At 29.7% G+C, this 14669-nt stretch overlaps 1 protein-coding gene across 6 annotated transcripts in view; it reads right to left on the bottom strand.

Moving 5' to 3' along the window:
* LOC132716339 (membrane frizzled-related protein-like) overlaps window positions 1-14669 on the bottom strand; it is an 81957-nt gene that overhangs the window by 21517 nt on the left and 45771 nt on the right. The window lies entirely within an intron of this gene.

Genomic DNA, 14669 nt, shown 5'->3' with positions numbered 1-14669 from the left:
TGAACAATGCACAATTTAGGTAAAGTTTCCTCTTTCAGTAACTGCTCAAGCAGCAAGAAATAACAAAAAGTGATAAATCAAATGTTGAACAAGCTACGATTAGTTAAGAGAGAAATATTCTGAAAATAGGAGACCCCTCGAGAACAATGCGAGCAAAAAATAAGTAAGTGAAAATAGCAAAACTCTACGAGTAGTAGTTGTAGTAATGGTTAATTTTCCACACTAAAATATTGAAATCAATGATCCAGAGGGAGCAGTAAAATATCTACATAAACTTTTTACAGCTGCCCACCAACACCTTGCACCTGCTGTCAACAGATTACATGTATAAAGATTTTGTATTAGTAGAACATCGTGGACAGAAATGTTACAATATCAAAATATAATTGCTAAAATTCTCAGATTCAGTTTCAAAATATTTCTATTTATACAACGCACTTAAGTCTGAAATATATTTATGAAGATGATGACAAAAATATGATATAAGATGGAAAGTGGGTAACAACAGACTAGATGTCATAACTGATTGCCTGGTTTGACCAGGATTTGTAGCTACTTAAACATTATGCAATAAAAATCATGTACACGCCAAATCAGTCGAAAACTAGAAACACCGTACGGTTATGGAGTACACGTAACATTTTTTGGTCTATTTGCTGTCCGATATACTGTTTATAGTTATTATTAGTTATAAGTTTAATCCACGTTTATAAATTTATTAGAAATCTTTTAACTTTATATGTCATCAATGTGATGATATATACAGTTCTTGTATTGTTATCAATGTGATGATATATACAGTTCTTGTATTGTTATCAATGTGATGATATATACAGTTCTTGTATTGTCATTAATGTGATGATATATACAGTTCTTGTATTGTCATCAATGTGATGATATATACAGTTCTTGTATTGTCATCAATGTGATGATATAAACAGTTCTTGTATTGTCATCAATGTGATGATATATACAGTTCTTGTATTGTCATCAATGTGATGATATATACAGTTCTTGTATTGTCATCAATGTGATGATATATACAGTTCTTGTATTGTCATTAATGTGATGATATATACAGTTCTTGTATTGTCATCAATGTGATGATATATACAGTTCTTGTATTGTCATCAATGTGATGATATATACAGTTCTTGTATTGTCATCAATGTGATGATATATACAGTTCTTGTATTGTCATCAATGTGATGATATATACAGTTCTTGTATTGTCATTAATGTGATGATATATACAGTTCTTGTATTGTCATTAATGTGATGATATATACAGTTCTTGTATTGTCATTAATGTGATGATATATACAGTTCTTGTATTGTCATTAATGTGATGATATATACAGTTCTTGTATTGTCATCAATGTGATGATATATACAGTTCTTGTATTGTCATCAATGTGATGATATATACAGTTCTTGTATTGTTATCAATGTGATGATAATCAATGTGATGATATATACAGTTCTTGTATTGTCATTAATGTGATGATATATACAGTTCTTGTATTGTCATCAATGTGATGATATATACAGTTCTTGTATTGTCATCAATGTGATGATATATACAGTTCTTGTATTGTCATCAATGTGATGATATATACAGTTCTTGTATTGTCATTAATGTGATGATATATATACAGTTCTTGTATTGTCATTAATGTGATGATATATACAGTTCTTGTATTGTCATTAATGTGATGATATATACAGTTCTTGTATTGTCATTAATGTGATGATATATACAGTTCTTGTATTGTCATTAATGTGATGATATATACAGTTCTTGTATTGTCATTAATGTGATGATATATACAGTTCTTGTATTGTCATTAATGTGATGATATATACAGTTCTTGTATTGTCATTAATGTGATGATATATATACAGTTCTTGTATTGTCATCAATGTGATGATATATACAGTTCTTGTATTGTCATTAATGTGATGATATATACAGTTCTTGTATTGTTATCAATGTGATGATATATACAGTTCTTGTATTGTCATTAATGTGATGATATATATACAGTTCTTGTATTGTCATTAATGTGATGATATATACAGTTCTTGTATTGTTATCAATGTGATGATATATACAGTTCTTCTATTGTTATCAATGTGATGATATATACAGTTCTTGTATTGTCATTAATGTGATGATATATACAGTTCTTGTATTGTCATCAATGTGATGATATAATTATACAGTTCTTGTATTGTCATTAATGTGATGATATATACAGTTCTTGTATTGTTATCAATGTGATGATATATACAGTTCTTGTATTGTCATTAATGTGATGATATATATACAGTTCTTGTATTGTCATTAATGTGATGATATATACAGTTCTTGTATTGTTATCAATGTGATGATATATACAGTTCTTGTATTGTTATCAATGTGATGATATATACAGTGTCATTAATGTGATGATATATTCAGTTCTTGTATTGTCATTAATGTGATGATATATACAGTTCTTGTATTGTCATCAATGTGATGATATATACAGTTCTTGTATTGTCATCAATGTGATGATACATATACAGTCCTTGTATTGTCATTAATGTGATGATATATATACAGTTCTTGTATTGTCATTAATGTGATGATATATACAGTTCTTGTATTGTCATTAATGTGATGATATATACAGTTCTTGTATTGTCATTAATGTGATGATATATACAGTTCTTGTATTGTCATCAATGTGATGATATATACAGTTCTTGTATTGTCATTAATGTGATGATATATACAGTTCTTGTATTGTCATTAATGTGATGATATATACAGTTCTTGTATTGTCACACGGTAAGTTCGGAAAAGGAACGCAATATTTTGTTGTTGTTTTTTGGTGGAGGGCGGGGGATCAATGTGGTTGGGTGTTTTATTTTATTTTTAGAATGAAAACGAATAAGAACAATGTTTTCTGCAACATACACCAAGAATAAGCATTGTGTTTCTAGCTGAAATTTGTGCTCTAACGAGATGTTTACGAGGGTATCTCTGACATTAACTCGAGAATGTAAGAAATGTGCCTACCTGGAATACTTAAATAATAACGGAATGTTTATAAATCTACTATTAGTGTTGACACTAATGAAAAATCATTAGTTTCAACAATAATAACGTGAAAACTATTACTTAATTATATTGTACGGTAATGTTTTTATTCAGTCATTCTTTCTTTAGGTGTTTTTTCCGCACACTTTCTATTGAAAAATGAACAATAAAGCAATGTTATTTGTAATAATAAGTTATCTATAAAGAATCCTAGCTGGAGTGACTGTATAAATTGAGAAGTAAAGTTAATTATAAGAAAAATTCCTATCTATGTCAGCACATGATTAAATTGTATCATGTTTAGTGGCAAAATCACTTTATGAATATCAAATACAAAACAGGAAGGTATGTTAACAAATGTATCGTGACCTGTATTACAATAGAACTTATTTTTTCTAGATCTAGCAAATTTAGACAATTTTTCTCTATTTACAATAGTTTTCCCTTCATTTCCGGCATAATTTCCTGCACTTTAATCACGTGTGATTATTCTTCAAGAATATCTAGTTTGTACCTTAGAACTCTATCAATCAAAATTAAAATAAAACAGTGTCTGTACAAGAATCAATACAGTTCTAAATTACTAAATGTCATGATAAAGAGAAATGTCTATAAGTAGAAAATATCATTTTATAATCTAAGTCATATGGTTTTCAATAGACCAATTTTGAGACGGAAAATGTGTGTCATTAAAAAACATGCAATGTTGAGATATCAAACATATAATATATCTAGCAGATATAAGCAATAGAGTCAATGTAACTTAATAATTGTCAGTACTTATCTCAAATGTATAATAATTCATAAAATGCATCAAGCTTGAATTGAAACGTAGTCACTGATTTGTTTTTGAGACTTTTACATTGATCAACGACATAATTATCATTAGAATATTTCGTTTTATTTCTTTAAGTTTCTTTGTGCGTATATGATATCCATGCTTCAACGTTATGAAATCACCAAATCAAAATGATGCCATATAAATTATCCACATACTGCCAGTTTTTAATCACAACCACTTTTCAATCATCCCTAGAAATTCTTTACTTTTGACCTTATTTGTTATGCAACCAAACTGTAAGCACATCTTATGTTTACTTTGAGTGTTTACTTTGACTACATTTATCAGCAACAATGTCAATTATGGCGATAAAAAACAAATAACCAGTTACTTTGCTCAAAATATGTAAAATAATTGTTTTCCACTAATCCTCAATTTACCCAGTTACAAATCGCAATAATTTTCTAAAAATAATTGATTTACAGACTCAGTTTTTTGTCTGTCTGCAGAAATGGATATTAAGTTATACCAGTCCTTCACTATCATTAAGTCATAATGTATACTGAACTACAAAAGCTATAATCTTGATATGTATATATTTTACCGTACAATTCTTATTTGGAACATAATACGTCAGTAAAGAAACAGTCACTTGACCAAAGATAAACATTTTCTCTGATAACTTTTCAGTAAGCTGTCACTAGACGGGGGTCATATAAACCCTAAGATCCAAAAAGTTTCACAAGAACATCATTTTTCTTATTCAAATTGAGATGTACATCCATACCCCAATTGTGACAGCTTTACGACTGTAAATGGATATCAAAATTGAAAAATGGCATTACAAATATGTTAGAATGGTTTATTACCATTTATTTGAAGTTGTGTTATTCAAAATCTCTTCAAAATACATAACTGGTTGATATAACAGTGTATGACAATTTTTATGTGGTAGAGTATGCAATTTGTTAACTTATTGAAAAGTGGTTGTGAAATTTGGAAGAACAGAAAAATGTGTCAGTAATGGTTTGTTTACCATACAGGTAATAATTCAGGTAAAATTTCAAAAAAATGTTGCATTTATTAGCTGAAATGATGATATTTGCAGAATTGTAACAGAAAAAAATGTTTTATAATTTCACTGTCAGTTATTGTAGAAAAATATGTTATCTGATCGGAAAGTGGCAGTACTGGGATACTTCTACGCAGAGAATCCCTCGCAGAATGGGTCATACAATGATTATACAATATCATCACAATTAAAAATTAAAAAAAAAATTATTGTACATAAAACAGTGCTACAGACATTTTTTATATGTCTTACATGTCAGAACTATTTGATTTAACAAAATTAATTAAATGTGTCAAAACCTACCTACTCTTGTTTCAAAATGGAAATATCATGTAAATATCAACAGTAAACGATTAAATGTACATTTCGCTGATTATAACGTAATTAAAGGGTATTCCCTTTGCATGAATAGAAAATATTATGAATATCGGGAAAGAAAGAAAAACCTTAATTCTGTTTCGTACGGTTAACTTTTCAAATTGTACCTGTTTGTTTGAGATTATTATTAATACCAATTTCTAAGTTGTCAACAATGAACTGTATCCCACAAATAATATACATGTAGATACAATCAAAGAAATATTTTAATATTAGATAAATGATCCGGTTACAAATACATATTTGGACCTATAGATATTAGAGGTAATGATTTATCCTCTAAATAAAGTCTTCAAAAAATGGTAATCAGATTATGTATAAATGCTCATTGTTTAAATAGAAAAATCTATCAAAGAAATTAGATTTTGTACAAGATATTAATTTCTACAAAAACTACTATTTAAACATTGTTTGTAAACTACCATGTTTACAAGTCAATGTTCATTATGTAGATATAATGACGTATCAATAATTCAAATAACAACAATATAATATAACCGGATTTTAGATGTTGCTTTCTTTAAAAACATACCAACAAAATTATCCCTGGGCAAGAAGTGAACACAGATGACTTCTATTGTAAAGGAGAAACATATTCTTTTTGTCTATGTATATTTTGAAATTAAGTATATTATATTCCTTTTTATACACCATGTATTCTTTAAGATGCAGATGTTTATATTTAAGTTATGGAAATTCTCAACGACTAAAAAATATCATATATGAATTTTGCATTGGCCAATGTAGATATGTCCCTTGTTTTTGCTGTCTGTATCACTTTTTCATAATTGATAAATTATAAATTACTTATATAATGATATGATGGATCTTTGACAGAGTCAATAAATTAAGTAGATTCAATGTTAAAAATAATGTTTTCAAAAATTGCATTTTAGTACACATTTGCATGATTTGTGTATGAAAGAAAATATTTTTCATGCCGGACCTAATGTTATTTTTTATCAATTATACAATCTTGTAATGTATTCCAACTTATGTATTCTGACGGTGATTAAAGTTTATAGGGGGGATATAACATAAGGAAATAAAACCGTCATGTACATGATAATAACAACAATAAATGTATTTTGGCAGTCTGATGTTTATGGTTTGGAGCCAATTGAAGACACAATTATCATGTCATTACTATAGGATGATTTACCATTTTCGTCTACTAAGTATTTTCCAATAACTCCCTATTATCATATAAATCGAATAGTAAATTATGTGTCGAGCTTCTAAACGAGCATACATTCTAATTAATTGGTATCAAATAACGCTGGGATTTTACAGAAAAACCTATAAGAGCTTGACATATGCCTTTAATATGACTATTTATATCAGTCTTGTACAACACATTTGTTTCGTCTTGTATTTGTATTCTTACAGGAAGTCGACAAAAGTAACATTTCTCCCATGATTGTAAACCAGAATGAATGCATATATTTGTGAAATGAAAATGTTACATTTCTTGAAGAAGGTCATTATGTTTCCCAGAAAGGAACAGCGGAAATGTAGGCACGGCGTCGCTTCAAGCTTCAATCAATACTACACAAGAAGCCTTATTTGTAGATAGAATCAACCTTGTTTTTATAATAACCACAAAATATCCATGCATCAGCATTTGTGCTTTATTAGAATATTGCCCTCAGCCAAACTGAAATACAAAATTTGTTTCAAGATGCAAAACAAAAACGAATAACAAGTTTCAATATACGGATGATATCACGATAATTGGCGATCAACGAATGTTTCAGTGAAAAAAATGAAAATGGTCTCGCCATAAAATAGTGAAGCTATGCTATGTCTTAAGCAAAATTCATTGACATCGGGAAATGAGAAAAAGTGTTAAACATGTAGAAAAGAAATCTGCAGATGTGTACATATTACTTCTATAATAACGTTCTTCTTTTATGTATTCATATTGTTTTGTGTAAAAGGAGCACACTTGTTGTAATGACTTAATATATGTATTCAAGTGAATGATTATATTCGTTTATTTTACAATTTTTACAGATTTTTATACAAATGAACATGCCTAAACAAGATGGCAAAAAGTTTCATTATTGCCTTCTCAAGAACACTTAGACTTGTTTCGTTTTACAAACTACACGTGTTATTTGCAATTTCTGTTGTTAATATGTCTGGAAAACTGTCCCCAATGATGTTAAGCCCGTCTTTAATTCTGGAATTACTTTTTATGAACGAAAATGGCATTTCTTAGATCGATTACGCGGAATGAGTAAAACGTTGAAACATGTATTGATATCTAATATCAAGTGCATATTTTACTGAAACAAGTAGTTTGGGTTCAATAACAACTGATCTGTTGTTAACTAATACAAAAGTCATTTAACTATTGTGTATTTTCTTAACTGTACATATACCTAAAGATTATTTCAAACCATTTTGGAATTATTGTAATGTTTAACATACATACTTACGCAACTCTAAATACATTTATGATTTTTATGTATATACTTCCATAAGAAATATAACTTTCTAATTCTCTATAATTCATTTACCATCCTATCATTTTATGTGTAATTAATATTTAATGTGCATGTCATAAAAGCGTAATTCTACAGCACTAACAAAACAGAGTCTGCCTAATGTAAAGTTTCTGTATTCTTGGATAGAAGATATATCGAAAATCCCAAAAGTAACATCACACATATAAATGATATTTTGCCAAAGAAATTATCATAATAACGTGCCATTAAAGATGGTTATAACACGTACGATCACTTGTGCACATCTGTATATTACAGAAATAGTGCAAGTTATTTGCATTTTTCCTCCATAAATAAGATGTTATTTGTCGAATTAACTAATTTAAAATGTTTGATGCTCTAGCTGCCAAATGTTCAGGGATAGAATACGGTAATTCTTATATCATCAAGATTGCAAGAACACGTGTCCAGATAGGTTTTGCAATATAAAAGTAGGTAATTTAATAAAAATTATGAAAAATGTAGAAGTGGATCGTTACAAATAAAAAATAAATTGATACATTTATCTTATAGCGTATTGAAGCAATGGGAGTAATGTAAACACATACTTTTCATTAATGTAATACAATAACGTAATAACTTACAATGCCATAGCACAGGTTCTGATCCCCAACATATAATAGTTATAATATAGTCAGTGCATCATTTTTATTCTTCAAAGGTCTATTAAGCCATGGAAATGCTCTTCTTTTTTTTTTAAATTTTTCATTTTTTATGTCACGATCTAGTTTCCAAAGGTTGCTAAAGTTACTTTTGATTTTAGCCAATTAGTACATTTTAAGTGAGGTATTTTTTGTATGGAAGTCAAAGTTGTTTACATTTTGCTATCTTTCAGCACATACCCTAAGTCCATTATTACAGCATTATAAAAAACATGTTTGACATACTTTCTTAAGAAAAAAATGTACATGTATACAATACTGCTACTCAATGTGTCTAATAGCGATGAAAATTAGAGTGGTTTGTTTGTTTGTTAAAACGTGTAAAACATATCATAAGATGTTTGCCTTAATCTAAAACAAACTGATATTAATCTATCAATTTATTTACACATTTAGCAATTTATTCGATATATAATTTAAATTATTTAAATCTATCTGTAGTGAAAGATTTTAAAGTGTATTACATGTTCTTTTTCATAAAAAAAACAACAACAAACAATCACGTATCTCCTATCATCGGCAAGAGTACATTGATGCAGTTTCTAATTATTGTTCCCCTGGCATATCTTGATTAGCAGGCAACAATATTGTCTCCAATATCTGATCCAATTACAGGAACTGCGGATTTCTTTAGAAAATATTTGATAGTTTTTAGACTTTGATCAGTTTGTACAGCACAAACAATGTTGAAAATAGAAATAAGGCACGGCTTCAAATCATTACATTTATCGTCTGGTCATTTACCGCAACATTACATTGACCATTGAAAGAGGTAAAATTGTATAATGCGTATCTTTTTTTATCGTTGAAAAGAAAATTTTACCTACAAGTACAAGAGTGAATATGATGTTGCATATTTTGATAACTTTATAAAGATGCCATTTTATTTTATGTGTCGAGAATCTCCTGGACAACAGTTTAAATATTGTGTCATAGTGTCACCTTATCAGATGATCGAAAATGGAAACCTTAAAGAATGCCTAAAACTGCTTTATTGAAGACCAGGTTTGATTCAGCCTGTTCATTGACAAAATTGGTTAATGCAAGCTTCTGCATGTCGTCTTGCACCGGCTTGCGCAGAATTCAACAATGAAACATGCAATTGTGAAATGTTAATGAATTTAGAAACATTTACATATGAGTTCATATGGCGGTTATAGAGTCATTTGTATAGATGATACAGACTCTCAGCAGACGAAATTAGAACATGAAGGAAATGTCATAATATTTACAACATGGAAACAAAATGAAAAAGAAAATTTACGTCACATTTACTAACATTATTTTAATTTAATGAATAAAGAAACGTTTATTACATCACGTGTATGAGAATGTTTGTTTGTAGTATAGATATTGAAAATTAGACCACTTGGCTATGTAGATACTAAAATAACATTTAAACGAGATTCACTACAGTAAAACAATAGTAAAGATATAATTTTAGATATTATATATTAATCAAACATCTATATTGACAATATAGATTTATTTCTAGACTAAATAACAGGGAAGCTAATATGAAGTAGAATAGTCAAAAACAACGAAAAATGTCAAAGGCAAAAAAACAACAAACAAAAACAAAAAACAATCAAAGTAATCATAATTCATCCTTGTAAATTGTATTAGTAAATAATAATGTTTTTGATTTTAAATATACGTTGATGTTATTTTTTTAACAGACTCGGCTTTGTGAGAATTATGTCGGGAATTTATGCTATGATTGGTATGAATATCAGACAGAGTCAGATTTGAATAATTACATAATTCCTATCCACTTACTTAATCAGCTAAACTATATAATAACAACAAACAAAAACGTTAGTTAATGCGATTATGCAACAACTCGATAGGTTGCATGAAATGATATGTTGCACAGAAAATGAAACAGTAATGTATTCCGCTGTTAACAAGCACTTAAGATCGTAAAAAAAGAATGACAAAATAGACATGGATAAAAACAGAATAATTATACTTTAGAGTCATTATATCAACGCCCATCGCATTACGTACAGTTGAATTAAAAACACAAGTAGATTCATGTAAACTGTAAACTTATATATCATACGAAAAGATGTGTGAAGTTGGCGGCCCAGCGGTCTAGCGGCGTGAAGTTGGCGGGCCAGCGGTTTTGAATGAGATTCTTACAAAGCTGTTACTATGTAAGCGATGTAACACTGTCTGTTAGCACCTGTTCACCATTATACTAGTTTTAAACCATGCATCAAAAATAAGTTTTTGTTTTTGTTTGTTTGTTTCATTTTACGTCATTTCCCAATAGTATTTTAGTCATAGAGGCGGATAGTTTCCTAACCATCGTTCCTATAAAGTTACACCAGTACTACACTACCTTCCTCCGAGCTTAACTACCAAAGCATCTCCCGGGGATCGAACCCACGCCAGATTTTAACTCTCGAACACGGAGGCGGTTAGCTTTTCTAACCAGGCAAATACAGCTCATATTGAAATTAACCTATCATTATGTCGCTGAAATATTTACAAAACACATAAACTTTGTGCGATTTTGCCATTACATGCGTTTACCTTCATTAAAACAGAAGATGGTATGCCCTTATTTTTTTTTTTTACAAAATATATATTTTAACAACGTATAGTCATATTTTTTCTCAATAACTGAGGCGAATTAGATATTACGAGCTTGGATGATAAAAATTAAAATAGAATTCACTTACAATAGATGTGTTCAAAAAACAATGATTGCGCTTGATCCCGGTATGTCAACATAGCGAGGGGCATTTATTTCCTTAAGGACATTGCTACCAATAATGGTACAGCTTACTACGTAAGTTCTGATTTATTGTACTAGGGTAATTATTACGTAATTGTACAGTGCGTTTATATGAAAACTATTGCGCTGTTTGATTAAGTTAAATTGCCAAAGAATGAAAGCACGAATCGCTAATCTATGGATAAATTGCACAATAGTCTTATTGCAGGTCTGAATCTTGTACTAGATCTTTGTATTATTAACTAAAGCTTCGGCTGTTTACATATGCAAATGTATGTATTTAATTCTTTCTATGGTACTTCATTTCTTTTATAAGTAGTGAGTAGCATTTTAATTTATGTTTACATTAAACTTTTGACCAAATTAATTGTTTATATGTATAAAAGGTAGGACTATAGTCTATTGCCGTAAGAACATACGTCCGAGAAAATACACCCGGTGCCATCGTTTGTATTAATGACATGTGACAACTTGTTCTGATATACAAGATGGGGCTGTTTTGAGCAGCAAAATAAATTTAGTCGATGATTGGATCCTTTTAACTTACTGCGGTTAAATTGTACTTTATAACTGTCCCAGTATAATCATTATGCAAAGTCTTAATTGTTTGAGGAAGACAAAATCAACGTCAAATCAAAACAAAAACTATATAAGTTATCATGGTATAATTAAACATTATAAGCTTTATCCTTTCCCCAAGACGTTTAAAGGACAGGAAAATGACTGAAAATACATCACATCTGTAAAAATGTCTCTATTTTAAGATCAGACGAGTTGCTATTTTGAGCCTCATAACGTAGCATTTCACACTTAAACTCGTTTCTTATAATATTAAATTATAGCCTAGCTTCTATAGAAAATGATTACTTCCTGTAAATATATATACCATCAGCAGTAGTCGCAGTTTAATTGAAACATGAAAGTCTGACCGGAACCGACGTAAAACCCCTAATTTTCCTACAATTCAATATCACAGAAAAAATTACTTCGCTAATACGATAGAAATTTCTCTTTTAACTCCCAATTATCTGTGATTACATACTAAATGTCAGCCAGCATTATGCAAATCACCTTTAATAAGGCGGAATCGTCGGGATTGGCCTTGATAATGGACAATGAAGCAATCAAGAAAAAAGAAGAATGGACATGATTTCTGAATGGAAATCATTATTTCCGACTTCTTAGAGTACTCAAGGCGTATGGTGAAACTGTCCGATTATTTTTAAAGAAGCGGTGACCTAGTGATAAAGGTGACTGTATCTCAACATAGGGACCGTGGCTTCGAGACCAGGTTTCCTCATAGAACACCAGTGCTAGATAGCTGTTCAAATTAGCTATCAGCATTTTTCAGTACAGTTTGAATAAATAATGTTCATGCATTCGTATGTAAGATTTCTGAAAATTTCGTACACAATTTTCGTTGATGGGAAATACTTGTGAAATAATAATGAAGAAACACAATATAATATACATTCAAACTTTGTTAAAGACAGCTTTAAAATATGTATCACCTTGTACATAAAGGTTACTTCAACAAACATTCATTGAATAAAAAGAACAAATAAACCTCCAAATAAAGTCCATTAGTCTTTGTTTGGTCTTTCCCTTAAATACTCATACATATCAAAGCCGGTAAGTAATAGAAAGAGCACCGAAACACGAGGCTATCTGATTTGTACGAGGGGGCGTAGCCCCGAGTATTAATCAGATTGCCGAGTGTTTTGGTGTTCTTTCTCTTTTGTATCATAGTCAAACATAAAAGCACGTTCCCTGTTGTGACAATATGAAACCCCGACAAAAATGAACCAATGAACGAACATCTGAATATGACATTTCTGTCGCTTTCCCTTTCTCTGCCGTCACAATATGTAAACCCCAGCAAAAATGAGCCAATCAATGGGCATGCTTTGGAGTGCGAGTAACTAATACCCGCACTCCAGTTAACGCACTGTGCATGTATATGTATACGATTTAACCATGACACATTTTCAACAGAAAGGTCTCCAAACTATGATACAAGGACTTTATAACGTCATGCAACATCACAAATTCCCGACTAAACAAGTTAAAATTGTGAATTTTCGAAGTTAAAATAAATGTAGTGACTGTGAAGTTATAATCATGAATTCGTGAAGCTGAAATCGTTCATTCATGAAATCAAAATGGCAATGGCTTTCCATCAGAATCCCTCCCTTGGTTGTGTGTTCATAAGGAAATCACAATATGGTAATATCAGGAGGCTAGAACGTAGTATTGTCTGTATAATTTCCTCACAAAATCTCATTTGTTTGTGCTTTTGTTTCATATCGCTGATTGCATATTGTATTTGTAACGATGTCACAATTATAAAGACAGTACTACATTGTTGTAATAAGAATGACTGGAGTTAAAATATGATGAGCAGATATGACAAACAGACAAATACGTGGTTATAATTTTAATTACGTTTAATATATTCTTTAAACTCTATAGTTTTCAATTCTGTTTTAAAATATTTTAAAATAATTAATTCATTTCGTAGACTTAAACACTTTTTGTTTCTTTTACAATACAAACTCTTTTAACTTTCAGCAAATGGTAAAATTATGCTTCTTTTGGTAATAATGTTTAAAGGTATAACTACTGTTCGAAATGACCATGCTATTTCACGTCGCAAAATGCATAAACATTTGCACAATAATCAGGTTCAGGAGCCTCGCACTCGAATTTCAATCTGATTTCAATTTCTGCCAAGCAGAAAAATTTTAAATGCGATACTTTGTAGAAAAAATGAAATAATATTATGTTATGATGAGTAAATAATAAATAAATTGATCAAATTTTGTATGAAAAGCAATTCACATCAAATTTCATCTCTTAGTATATAACAGTATTTTGCAATAACTAGTACATTATCGCTTGCAGAATATTTGTTTACTTTAATACATTCTCTGTTTTTCATATTCATTGCAAGAATATCGACATTTTCAATTTATTTTCAATCTGATAAAAGCATTGCAAAGATATAAAGAAATAAAAGCTATTGGTGCAAATGCATTTTTATAATTTATATTTTCATGGAATGCGATAATTTGTAGAGAGCAAAAAGGAAAATTGTATGGTGATTGCATGAATAATAGATCAATCGACCGGACATTGTCCCAAAAGGGATTCACATAGAATTGGTATGATAACTTAGAACAAATATCGAATCATATTTTCATTATACTATCATAAAAAAGGAATATTACATGCCTTAAACTCATTCATTCAAGGAGAATGGTATCTATTAGTTTAAAGCGCCTTTGGTTGAAAAAGGAAAAAAGCACTGACACTCGCAATGTAATGACCCATTTTCCATTCTCAAAGATGCACATGAATTCATCCTATGTCAGATCTCATTTTCATATGTATAAGTGTATCATATGTATAAGTGTATATTTATGTTTT

This window comes from Ruditapes philippinarum, unplaced genomic scaffold (assembly GCF_026571515.1).
Source record: "Ruditapes philippinarum isolate M1 unplaced genomic scaffold, ASM2657151v2 ctg81_1_1_1_1, whole genome shotgun sequence".
NCBI classification, from domain to species: Eukaryota; Metazoa; Mollusca; class Bivalvia; order Venerida; family Veneridae; genus Ruditapes; species Ruditapes philippinarum.
This window is presented reverse-complemented; position numbering and strand designations above follow the sequence as displayed.